We start from the raw sequence: 12,551 nt of genomic DNA, 5'->3' as shown, positions 1-12,551 counted from the left end.
TCTTTCTGTGTCCCCACTTACCCAGGTCGGCCTTAAGCTCTGTTTCAGCATCCCGAGTGGCCAGGACCGTGGGCGTGTGCCGTCCCACAGATGCTTGAGTACATCTAATAAATGTTGTTGTTATGCTTAGACTTTAACCACATGCAGTGTCTGAGCTTCCCCACCCCCATAGAACACCCCTGAAGACATTTCTTAGAGGTCCCACCACCTCTGGCTGGGAGGAGCCCAGAGTAATCCAGCTAATTCTGAAACAAGTTTTTCCCTGGGTAAACAGTGAGTTCAGGTGAATAACAAAGTAGTAGTTTCAGGGTCCTCTAGTCCCAGAACTCATGAGGCTGATCTCTTGTGAGTTCAAGGCCAGTCTGGTTTATATAGCTACATAGTGGGGCCCTGTCTCTAACAGACAAAACCCCACACATGCACACCACACACCACACCAAAGTGGCAGCTCCATTGTTCTTAGTCTTTTGAGACATTCTTGCTCTACGGCCCATGCAGTCCTTGGACTCACCACCTTCCTCTCCTGCCTCCTTAGTGCTGGGATTCTGGGCTGCACCACCAGCTAGGCTTCTGAGTGGTGACTTCGGAGGCCCAGGTGAAGAACCCTAGTGGGCACTGCCTTAAGGAAGTTAAATTTCTCACTTAGAGAATTAGCCTCTAGGGTCAAGACCTATGTGTTGAGAGCAAAATTGAGCTATGGTAGGACCTATTGTATTGGGGGTTGGTTAAACAAGTATGCTGTTTTGGGGAGGGGGTTACAATTATATGTAATCTTAAACTAGTAACTTATCAAAGCAATATTCAGCCATACTACCTTCAATGATTTAACCTTATAGAAACTTGAATACTGATTTTATGTATTTTTAAGCTATTTAAAAATTTTAAGCTTTTAAAATTTTTAAAAATTTTAAGTATTTTAAGCTATATTCCCTACTTTTAATTTTTTGTTTTTTGTTTTTTTGAGATAGAAGTCACATTTAGCCCAGGCTGGCCCCAAACACTATATAGCTGAAGATGGCCTTAAACTCATGATGTGCCTGCTCTACCTCCAAGCACTGGCATTATAGGTGTGCTTCCCATGCCCAGCTCTCCCTAGCCTTCACAGATATGAAAGAACCTAACAATTCTCATTTAAAACTTTTCAACTTCTCTATAATCTTCCCTGAGTACCAAGTCATTAGTCTTACAGACAAGAAGCCCTTTTAGAGCTAAAGGGGAGGAACAGAGATTTACTTTGCGGGTAGGTGAGTGGGTGTAGCAGCTCGAGACCATCTGGAGAGGTGCCAGAAGAGCATGCCTACAGCTCGTGGCCATGTTAGACACTGTCTATTTAAAGTGGAACTATATGTGTAAAGTTCTCAAAGAGTTAACAAACATGTATCGGTAAATAAAATGGAGCCATGCGTGGAGTCTGGGGAGATCGCTCAGTAACATGATTGCTGCTCACAAATTTGAATGTGAAGTGAGAGCGAGGTGTGGAGTCTGTAGTCCCCATGCTGGTGGTGGTGGGGCAGAGGCAGGAAGGTGGCAGGTGCTCTCAGGCCAGCCCTGCAGAAAGAAGCTCCAGGTTCAGTGAGACTCTTGTCTCAAAAAAACTGAGGTAGAGAAGTGATTGGGGGAGATGTTGTGTTACCAGTCACTGACCTCAACACGTGTCCACATGAGTACGCACACCCATACACATGCATGCAGGCTCCCCCCACCCAACACATACAGAATAAATAAGAGGGACTCTATCTCTATAAGCTTTAAAAAGATGTTAGTTCACCTGACTCCTATCGTTCTCAAAGTTCCTTAGTGCTAAGCACTTCACTTGATTCTTCCCCTTATCTATAAAGTTTCTTTTAATATTAAACCAAAAAGACAAAATGCTGGGTCTTGCCCATCCATAACCCCAGCTGTCAGTAGACAGGCAGGACTGTAAATTTGGGACTAGCCTGGAGCTACGTGGCAAGACCCTGACTCGAGAGAAGAAAAGAAAGTTAATTTTTCTCAATCCACAATAACATTGTTTTAGGAAGTGGAGAAATGTTAGTTTCATTTTATGCAAAAAGTTCCCCAAAGCTAGTTTTCGGAGAGGCATGTAGTAAGTGGTGTGGGACCTGCTGTTACTTCGTTTTGATTTTTAAAAGAAGATCTGTTTATCTTCATGTTCCGTGTTTGGGTGTTTTAGCTGCATGTGTGTCTGTGCACATCATGCATGCAGTGTCCATGGAGACCAGGAAAGGACATCAGATCCTCTGGAACTCACGGAGGTGTGGGAACTGAACCCAGGTCCTCTGCCAGAGCAGCAAGTGCCCTTAAGCACTGAGCCATCTCTGCAGCCTGGTTTGGGGTGTCGAGGTGAGGTCTCACTGTGTGGCCCATGCCGGCCTGGAACTTGAAACAGTCCCCTGTCCGCCTCCTAAGTGCTGGGATGGCAGATGGGCACGATTGTACCTGCAGCCTGGATAGTTTTGGTTTTGGTTTTGGTGTTTAAGGACATAATTCTTCATTTGGGAGAAAAAAAAGTCTTCATATTTTAAAAGTTTTTCCAGAACAACAACAACAACAACAACAACTTTACTTTTTGCCACATCTGCAAAATGGAGCTTCGTCTCTGCCTTAAGCAGTGTGGTTTGTGTGATGGTTGCCAAGCTGAACCAGGAGTTGCCGGATATACTTTGTTGCCAAATGTCGCCCTCTTGTGTTGAGGTAAGTCGTCTCTGCTGGGTAACATCTTGAAGACATGGCTGGGGAAAAAAAGCCCCAGTTCTTAGCAGAATCCCTGTATTGGGCAGATACTAAATAGCTCTTCTCCGTTTGGGTCGGCTTTAAATCGCCCCTTCTTTCCAGATCCTGCATAGTGCTGTTTCCTGAAGAAAAGAAGAGTCTGTCTCAGTATTTATTCTTAGTAGGAGAGCCCAGTAAATGCAGTCTGCCTTAAACCCGATGTTATTTTTTAATTTGTAACCTTGAGCGGTTACTTACCTCTCTGAGACACCCCCCCATCCCCGGGTGAAGTGGCCGTCAACAGCTCCTACCTCACGGGTGCTGTGAGGCTTGGTACTAACATTGTGTTAGTGTACTGATGAAAGCCAACCTAGGAGGAAATTCAGAAGTCCATCCTGTAGATTAGAATGTGTGATGCAATCATGCACTACTTAGTAGACAGTTAACTGAGAAAACTCGTTTTTACAGAAGTACTCTGGAAATAGCGGCATTACTCAACTTTTTTACTCTACTGTTTGTACCCTTCGGCAAGGAAAACAGGACGTAGCATTATTGGGAATAAAGTACACCGATTTCAGCATTAATGAAACGTCCCCAAATACATTATGTTCATATTAGAAAAGGAACCAAGAAAATGGGGGTGGGGGGAGTCCCATCATTCCTTGGATGGAGATGGTCTAAGTAGTAAATGGAGAAAAGCGATGGAATGAGGTCAGTCCATAGGACCTGTTCAGTGTTCTTCTGAGGGAAAGCTGGAGAAGCGTTCACAGAACACAGTCGTGACGAGAAGAGTGTGAGAGCAGACAGTTCTGAAGCCTGTTTGTACAGGCAGACTCTTGATATTGAAACTTGGATTCCTGACGAATCCGCGATGGGTATTTTTGTGGTAACTGTGCTACAAGTCGGTCATGTGGAGAACTCTAATGTAACTTGTGTGTTTTTGTGTACTTAAACTAAATATGTCTGTGGCGTTTCATTATAATAAGTTGTTAAATTCCTAGGAGTGAACCCTGTAAATGCTTCTGTGCTGAACCGCATTTGTGTAATTGGTCTTTCTTTTGACTCTGGTCTGTCACATGGTCGGTCCTAAACGTGGAAGTCTTAAGTGCAAGTATCCCAAACTGACTCTCATCCTAGATTGGGGGAATCCATTATGCTTCAGTGTGTGTGTGTGTGTGTGTGTGTGTGTGTGTATGTATGTTCTTATGTTCACTTGATTCCTTAGATGCTGCTTCAGCGAAGCTCCTATGCTGTGTACTGATCACCGTCACCTCATCAGAGTTACAGGTGGCTACGAGCCACTATGCATGTGCTGGAAACTGACTTTGTGTCTTCTGTAAGAGCAGGGGTGCTCTTAACCACTGAGCCACTTCTCCACCTCCTCTTACATTTTAAGGCATGATTCAAAAACTATGAATGGGCCCAACTCTTCCCAACCATAGCCTGTGACAAGAGAAAAGTGCTGTTCAAATCAAAAAAGTTCCAACTGGAAAGAAAGGTGATATTTAGTAATTTCTCAGAGGCTTCTTGCTTTTACTTCCTGCTTTATACTCTGTTCTCTGCCCCCTCAACATAATCTACAGCAGTGATCCTCAGGGTATATTAAGATTCCCAGGAAAGAAGAGGAAGAGAGGCAGGTAGATGTTACATTGACTTATGGCTTTTGTGGTGGTGCACTTGGGAGAAAATGGCAAGAAAATCACCATGAGTTCAAGCCAGCCAGGTCTACTTAGTGAGTGCCAGGCCAGTTGGGGTTACACAGTAAGAGCCTATCTCAAAAAAAAAAAAATTAGTAGATATGACCATGATTCATGCCTTTATGGTGACAGAATTATGAAAAGCTCTATTCTACAAGCTGAGTGCTGGGGAACTAAATGATGTAATTCTGTTGTTAAGGCCAAAAAAGACATATAGCCAGAGAGTTATTGAAATAAATTCCAGTCCAAAAACTAAGAGACCTGGAATGATCTGATGTTTGAATTTTTGCCCAAACTTAGGAAAAGATGGGTCTGTCAGGCAGGGGAAGGTCACCTTTCTGTTCAGGCCTTCAGCTGTTAAATGAAGGCAGTCTCTTTCACCCAGTCTGCTAATGCTCTCATTCCCAGACACCACAGCAAAGCCAGATGTGATGGCTGACATTGTAGTTCCAGTAAGTTAGGCTGACGTGGGAGAGCGGCCTGAGCCAGGAGACTTTGTCTCAAGAACAAAACCGAACAAAAAGCACCTTCACACACACACTCGGAGTAGGGGATGGGAATGTGGCTCAGTAGAGTGCTTGCCTGGTATAGACAAGGCCTCAAGTTCAACCATGCAAAACAATAAATATACAAAAATATATCCCACAGTTCAGCCAACACAAAATTAACTGACTAAAAACTGTCTTGGCAATGTGGAGATGTTTGGGGTAGCTATGTCTGGTGTGGAGGGCATAATAAGGTTGCCATTGGCATCTAGTGGGTGGAGACCGCAGGAGTTACTGAACTTGCCGTAATAAAAAGGCCATCTTGCCGGGCGGTGGTGGCGCACACCTTTAATCCCAGCACTCGGGAGGCAGAGCCAGGCGGATCTCTGTGAGTTCGAGGCCAGCCTGGACTACCAAGTGAGTTCCAGGAAAGGCGCAAAGCTACACAGAGAAACCCTGTCTCGAAAAACCAAAAAAAAAAAAAAAAGAAAAAAAAGAAAAACCAAAAAAAAAAAAAAGGGCATCTCTCATTCCTCCCCCACTCAGTTGCCCACTCAAGGTGTCCGTAAAGTTGTGGTTGATGGACTCCTGTCTAAAAGTGTTAAATCTTGTGATTGTGCATAAGGGCACAGAAGCTGGGGATTTCTATCTAGTCGTTTGGAGTTAAGACTGATCTAATGGGATGTATGATGTGTTTGTTCCAAAGTCAGTTCTATTTGTGGTGTCCTTTATCTCGGCTTTTAGAAGATTTTAAGTTGGATTACTAAAGTCAGAAGTAGAGCTGCAGAAATGCTGCATAGGTAACGTGCCACCTGCGCAGCATCAGGACCTGGGTTTGTATCCCCAGAACCCACATATAAGGCCTGCGTTGTTGCACCGCCTGTAACTACAGTATGTGGTGAAGATGGGGGCCCACGGGGGGGACGGGGGACAGGTGGATTCCTGAAGTTCATTGTTTCAGTGAGAAACCTTGTCTCCAAATAAAAAAGATGGAGAGCTGTGGAAGAAAGACCCATATACAGCCTCGTGTGCACACATGCCCACCTGAGTACATACATACAACACACTACAAACACAAGTAAAATAAAATCAGATACATTCATCAACAACAACAACAAAAACCAGTCATTTTGTTCTGGAGCCCAGGCTGGCCTCAAACTCATAATCCTTTGACCCCAGCCGCTCACATTCTGGGATTATAGACACATGCTTCCACTTTCAGGTCAAGACAGTTTTTAAATCTATTTGTGTTTAAAGTAAGTAATTGTACCTCTAAAGTCTGTTAAAAGAAAAATGTGGCCAGGCGGTGGTGGCGCACGTCTTTAATCCCAGCACTCAGGAGGCAGAGGCAGGCGATCTCTGTGAGTTCGAGGCCAGCCTGGTCTACAGAGTGAGTTCCAGGAAAGTCACAAAACTACACAGAGAAACCCTGTCTTGGAAAACAAAACAAAATAACAACAAAACAACAACAAAAAAAAAAAAAAAGAAAGAAAAAAAAAGTGATCGTACTTTATAATCTGTGCGAATTTTAATCTGGCCAAAAGATGGCACCAGTGTACCATAAAAATGGGTCTTCTGCTCACTTTTGACTTTACTCTTCAGCTCGTTAGGTGTTTGATGAGCTGCACCTTCCCTTACTTTACAGTCCATTCTATGGAAAGTAATAGCGTCTTGACTTACAAGAAACGCATCAGCAGATAACAGCACACTTAGGGGTGGACTTTTGAACTAGTCTGAGGATGTTCACATGTCATTAAGAGCAGAGCCGTAGGATTTTATTCCAATGACATTGACTCTCCTAATCATATATCAAACTCAGTTAATGTTTTACGTGCCTGAGAAGTAAATGGAGTCAGTCAAGGAAATCCTGCTTTGCTTGGTCCTTCCCTTTCATTCTTTCAATGGCAAATATTCATGCACAGAGTGTTGGATTTCATAAGCCAGTTTCCAGCATATTGTGTGCTTTGACTGTAGACGTCCTCTCCCATTCCCTTCCCCCACCCATCTGTCTCTCCGGGTCTCCCTTTTAAAATGTCGTTGTTGTTTTGTATGTATGTATGTATTTGTTTGTTTGTTTGGGTCTCTCAGTTATGAAGCTCTGGCTATTCTGGAATGCACTATGTAGACCAGGCTGGCTTCAAACATACAGAAATCCATCTGCCTCTACCTCCCATCACTGACATTAAAGGCATGCGCCACCGTGCCTGGCTCTCCTACCTCCTCCCTTTTATGTCGTCTGTATGAGGCAGGAAAACGAGCAATAAAAGCATGCGTTTCCTTTCAGCATCCACCTCAGTTGTCTTAGCATCGTCTCCAGTTACTTCCATTTTCTGGCAAATGACTGTCTCGTTCTTGTGGCTGGATGACACTTCTGTGAATGCCTACCATATTTTCTTTATACCCTAACTTGGCTGTTGTGAATTGTGCTGTAGCAAGCACAGATGCGGAAGTATCTCTGTGCTATGTTGATGTGGAACTATTCAGGTGTGTACCCAGAAGAGGTGCAACTAGGAAACAGTGCCAAGGGCTGACGGGTGGGATTGTGTGAGATTTAAAAGCTCCTACACAGCCCAGGCATAGTATCATGCCTCGTTAATCCCAGACAGGGTCAGGAGGGTCTCTCTGAGTTTGAGGCCAGTGTGGTCTACAGAGTGAGTTCCAGGACTGCCGGGGCTACCCAGTGAAACCCTGTCTCAAAAACAGGAGCAGTTCCAGTAGCAAAGGAAAGAGTAAATGGCAACCCTCAAAAGAGAAGACGACCTTTCCAAGCTGTGCATCTGACATGATTGCTATCTAGAGTATATAAAGAACTCAAAGAGCTGAACACACTTATCCCAAACCGAAAACAATCCAGTCACTACACGGACTGATGGACTAAACAGCCAGTTCTCAGAAGATGGAGTCCAAATGACAAGGAAACATTAAAACATGCTCAGCATCCTTAGCCGCCACTGAGGTACAGATTAAAGCCATGTGGAGACTCCATCTCTGCAGTCAGAAAGGCTGCATCAAGAAAACAAAAGGAGAGAAAAGGACTCATAAACTGCGGGTGGGTGCACAGATTGGCACAGCCTCAGGAATCCAGTGTGGAGCTTCCTAAAAGAAGCTAGAGCTGGGGCTGCCTCGCTTTCATCACACACACACACTCATGCAGAACTATGGCTGCCTAGATTTCATCTTGCCTCTCCTACACACACACACACACACACACACACACACAAAAAAAAAAAAAAAAAAAAAAAAAAAAACAAAACCCCACCCTCATGCAGAACTGGGGCTGCCTAGCTTTCACCACACACACACACACACACACTCATGCAGTGCTTTTTGGTCTCACACACTCTGGGCAAGCACTTCCAACATGGATACACAGTCCTTCTTGCTCCCCATTTCAATGAGTTTTAAACCAGAAGAAAAAGCATAATTAGAGAAAACACAATCTTCAGCACCCGTGTGACGTATCCTGCTCTGCTGGCTACACTCAAAACCCCCACAATGGCCAGAGATTCTGCTCAGTATCACTTGGGGAACACAACTTTTGAGGCTGGCTGTACAGCTGTACAGTAGGTGTGTGCCAGCCTTGCCTTGCTTCTCCTGGTAAGTTTTTGGTTACTAATTTATTAGTGGCTGCAGGCTGTGCCACAGGCCTGGTTCTCATAGGTTGTTTTTCTTTATTAAATTTTTTTATTCATTTTTCATACCAACCATAGATCCCCCTTTCATCCCTCCTCCTGCCCCCCCCCAACCCACTCCCCATCCCCTTACCAAAAAGCTAAGGCCTACCATGTCAGCAAAGTCAGTTACACTCAGTTGAGGCAGATCCAGGTCCCTCCCTCCTGCATCAAGGCTGTGCAAGGTGTCCCTCCATAGGTAATGGGCTCCAAAAAGCCAACTCGTGCACCAGGGGTGGATCCTGATCCCACTGCCAGGAGCCCCTTAAACAGATCAAGCTACACAACTGTCTCACTCATGCAGAGGACCTACCTAGTCCAGTACCTTGCAGGTTCCACAGCTCTTGGTCTAGAGTTCATGAGTTCCCACTAGCTGGATCTCCTAGTTTAAACACTGAGATTTTAAAAAACTATTACTTTGAATTTCTGTACAAGTAGCAATTTTTACAAACACAGGAAATTATATTAAACTAAACATATTCAGTATCTGCAGTGGTTACTTGTTTTTGTTTTTTGTTTATTTTAAAGGGTCTCTCTTTGTAACCTTGAGTGTCTTGGAATTGTTATGTAGACCAGGCTGACCTCAAACTCACAGAGATCCTCCTGCCTCTGCCTGGGATTAAAGACATGTGCCACCACACTCGGCTGGCTAATTTTGATTGTCAACAGGATCAAGAAATACCTAGGAGACAGCTTCTAGGCATGTCTGTGAGAGCTTACCTGGATCAGCTTACCTGAGTGGGAGGACCCACTTTAACTGAGGCAGCACCCTTCCATGAGCTGGAGTCTTGTACTGAATAGACAGAAGAAAATTAGGTGAATGCTAGCGTTCATCCTCTCTATTTCCTGAAGGTGGACCCGATGTGACCAGCTGCCTGCAGAAGCCTATGGCTCATACCCTCAAAGCACGAACCAAAATAAATCCTCCCTTGAGTGGCTTCTGCCAGGGCATCTTGTCACAGCAACAAGAACTCGAATGTAATATATAAATCATATATATATATATATATATATATATATATATATATATATATATATATATAAAACGTGGGACTGGGGTTGTGGGTCAGTTTGTAGAGTGCTTGCTTAGCATGCATAAAGCCCTGGCTGGATCCCCAGCATCACAACATGGTGTGGTGGCACACACCTATAACCCCAGAAATTCAGGCTGGAGAGATGGCTCAGTGTCAAGAGCACGTATTGCTCTTGCAGAAGACCTGGGTTCGATTCCCAGCACTCCTATGGAAGCTCACAACCGTCTGTAACTCTAGTTCTGGGGACTCTGACACCCTCTTCTGACCTCCACAGGCACCAGGTGTGCAAGTGATGCACACACACACACACACACACACACACACACACACACACATACATATATGCAGGCCAAAAACTCACACATAAAATAATAATTAAATAAAAATGGCTGGCCAATGGTGGCCCACGGCTTTAATCCCAGCACTCAGGAGGCAGAGGCAGGCAGATCTCTGTGAGTTTGAGGCCAGCCTGGTCTACAGAATGAGTTCCGGGACAGCCAGAGCTTTTACACAGGGCCTTGGGGGGCCGGGGGTGGGGGGAGGTAGACTTCACTATTTGTGAATTATGCCTCAGTGATACCCAGACAAATATAGAAAAAGTTTAAGGTTTAATGAGTCCAAATGTTTAATCCTTTAGGAAAAATAATAGCCAAAATATTCAGGGATTAGGGGGAGCCCAGAAAATTAAGAATTCTAAGTTTCCTCTGAAATCATGGCTTGTGGCTGGCTATGCCACATTTGGTTGAGAGTGCCACGCCAGGCTGGCTCGCTCCCCCTGTACTGAGCAGTGGCTAGTTGTTCTGGCATTCTGTCTGTGCAGGGCCGCATCTGTGCGGTGAGTGCTGCGTTTCAGCACTCCAGGGTCCAAGGGCAACTCTGACAGGCTAGAGATACTTCTGCTAGACAGGTGGCATTCTTGCTACTAAAGCCTCTATTCTGTGCACCAGTTCCACGTAGAGCCATCCTAGGAGCTTGTCTGTTGCCGGGTGTGGCCCAGAGAACCACTGATGACCGATACTGACCAGACCTTCCTCTCACATGAAGGTAGAGATGTCAGTGCAGGAATTTGGTAGTGAAAGATTAGAGTGCGGGCTTCGAGTGGTAAAGTCCGTGGTGAACATGTACAAATTCCAGGATCCAGTGTCCAGCATCTCCTCCCCTCAAAATAAAGACTTGTATATTTACAAGTGATGGCATCCACTTCAAGTGTCCTCCTGGGCTCTGCAAGTCCCAGGAAAGCAGGAGTGGAAGGTTCCGGTGTATAAGTGTTTCTGTGAAAAGTGCATGAGAAGTTAATCCTGCTCACTAATTGCCTGGTCATGAAGGTCACAGCTGCTGAGAATGTGGCTCAGTGGCAGAGCACTTGCCTAACACGAATAAGGCCCTGGGTGTGATTCCCAGCACCATTACAAATCTAACCTGATCCCTCCACTCCATTCTCTGGCTCAGATGAGGGTCATCGATTATCTACAGAACTTCAGAAGCTCCTGGAAGAGGTGCCCTTGCTCCCACCTGTCTCCTTAAACTTATTCCTTAAGACCCAGATGAAAGCCAAGGCTAAAAGTCTTGGGTTTAGCCACAAAACAATGGATGAGGAATCTTGCTAACATGGGGTAACTCTTTGCACGTTCTGATTGGCTGACATTTACAGAGGCCAGGCTAAGGCTGGCAGTCCCAGCCCCTCCCTTCCTGGATTTTCCTTCATTGTTCAGGAAGCTTGAGCCAACTTGATTGTGAAGTATACACATATATTTACTCCATCCCCCAAACTCATGAAAAGCCCCCAGGAAACCAAATCGAGAGAGGCATCGGGACTCTAGACTTGAGGTTTAAATGTGGGTCTGTAAGGAACTAGCATACTTGGTGAGCACAGTCTGTAAAGGGTAGTGTGCTCCTGCTATTAGGAAAATTGACATCAAAAAGCTTTATGCCGAGTGTGGTGACATTCTTGAAACCCCAGAACTCATGAGGTGCAGGCAGAGGCAGGAGGATCTCGAGTTTGGGGCCAACCTGAGCTACACAGACCCTGTCTCATATAACAAAAATAACCTTTTAAAAATTCTCAAGAGCCCAGTGTTACAAACAGCTTTAATCCCAGCATTCAGGAAAGAGAGGCAGGTGAATCTCTGTGATTCTGAGGCCAGCCTGGTTTACGTAGTGAGTTCCAGGACAGCAGGACCATAGAGAGACCCTGCCTCCAAAACTAAAATAGTAGTAATAATAAGGCAAAATTCTGAAGAATGTGAAATTCACTGTGTATGCCCACTGCTTGTATAACATCAGGCAGGAAGTGAGGCACACAGCCAGATGTAGTTTCAGGATCTTGAAGATGCTACCAACTTTTCAATGGGTCCTGAGATTTGGAAAATACAGTCTCATTGGACCCAGTTATTACTACTGAGTTGTAGTTAGAAAATAGCAGAGGCCAAGCCTAGCAGGTACGTGCCTGTAATTCCAGGACTTGGGAGACTGAGGCAGGAGGATCAGATAGACGTTCCAGGCTAGCCCATCTCACAATACAACCAAAGCAGTAGTAGGAGCTGAATGAAATGAGGGCTCCAGGAAATCAAACTTGTGAAACCAACTACAGTTGATATCATGTGAATAGTGTAAGGCCTTCCACTTCGTGGCTTTTTTTTTATGAAACCACAGGGATTATTAACAATTCATAGACTAATATAATACAGAAAAGACAGGCTGGGTGGTAGTGGCCCATGCCTTTAATTGCACTTGGGAGGCAGAGGCAGTGGATATGGAGTTTGAGGACAGCCTGGTCTACAGAGTGAGTTCCAGAACAGTCAGGGCTACACAGAGAAACCCTGTCTCAAAAAAAAACAACAAACCCCAGCCCCCTGACCCTGAAAAAAAAAAAAAACAGAAAAACAACTCATGCAATTGGTAAGAAACAATGAAACTTCCTTTTTGTTTGACTTGGTTTGGTTTTGAGGTCTT

Source organism: Peromyscus eremicus, chromosome 14 (genome assembly GCF_949786415.1).
Source record: "Peromyscus eremicus chromosome 14, PerEre_H2_v1, whole genome shotgun sequence".
In the NCBI taxonomy this organism is placed as follows: domain Eukaryota; kingdom Metazoa; phylum Chordata; class Mammalia; order Rodentia; family Cricetidae; genus Peromyscus; species Peromyscus eremicus.
This window is presented reverse-complemented; position numbering follows the sequence as displayed.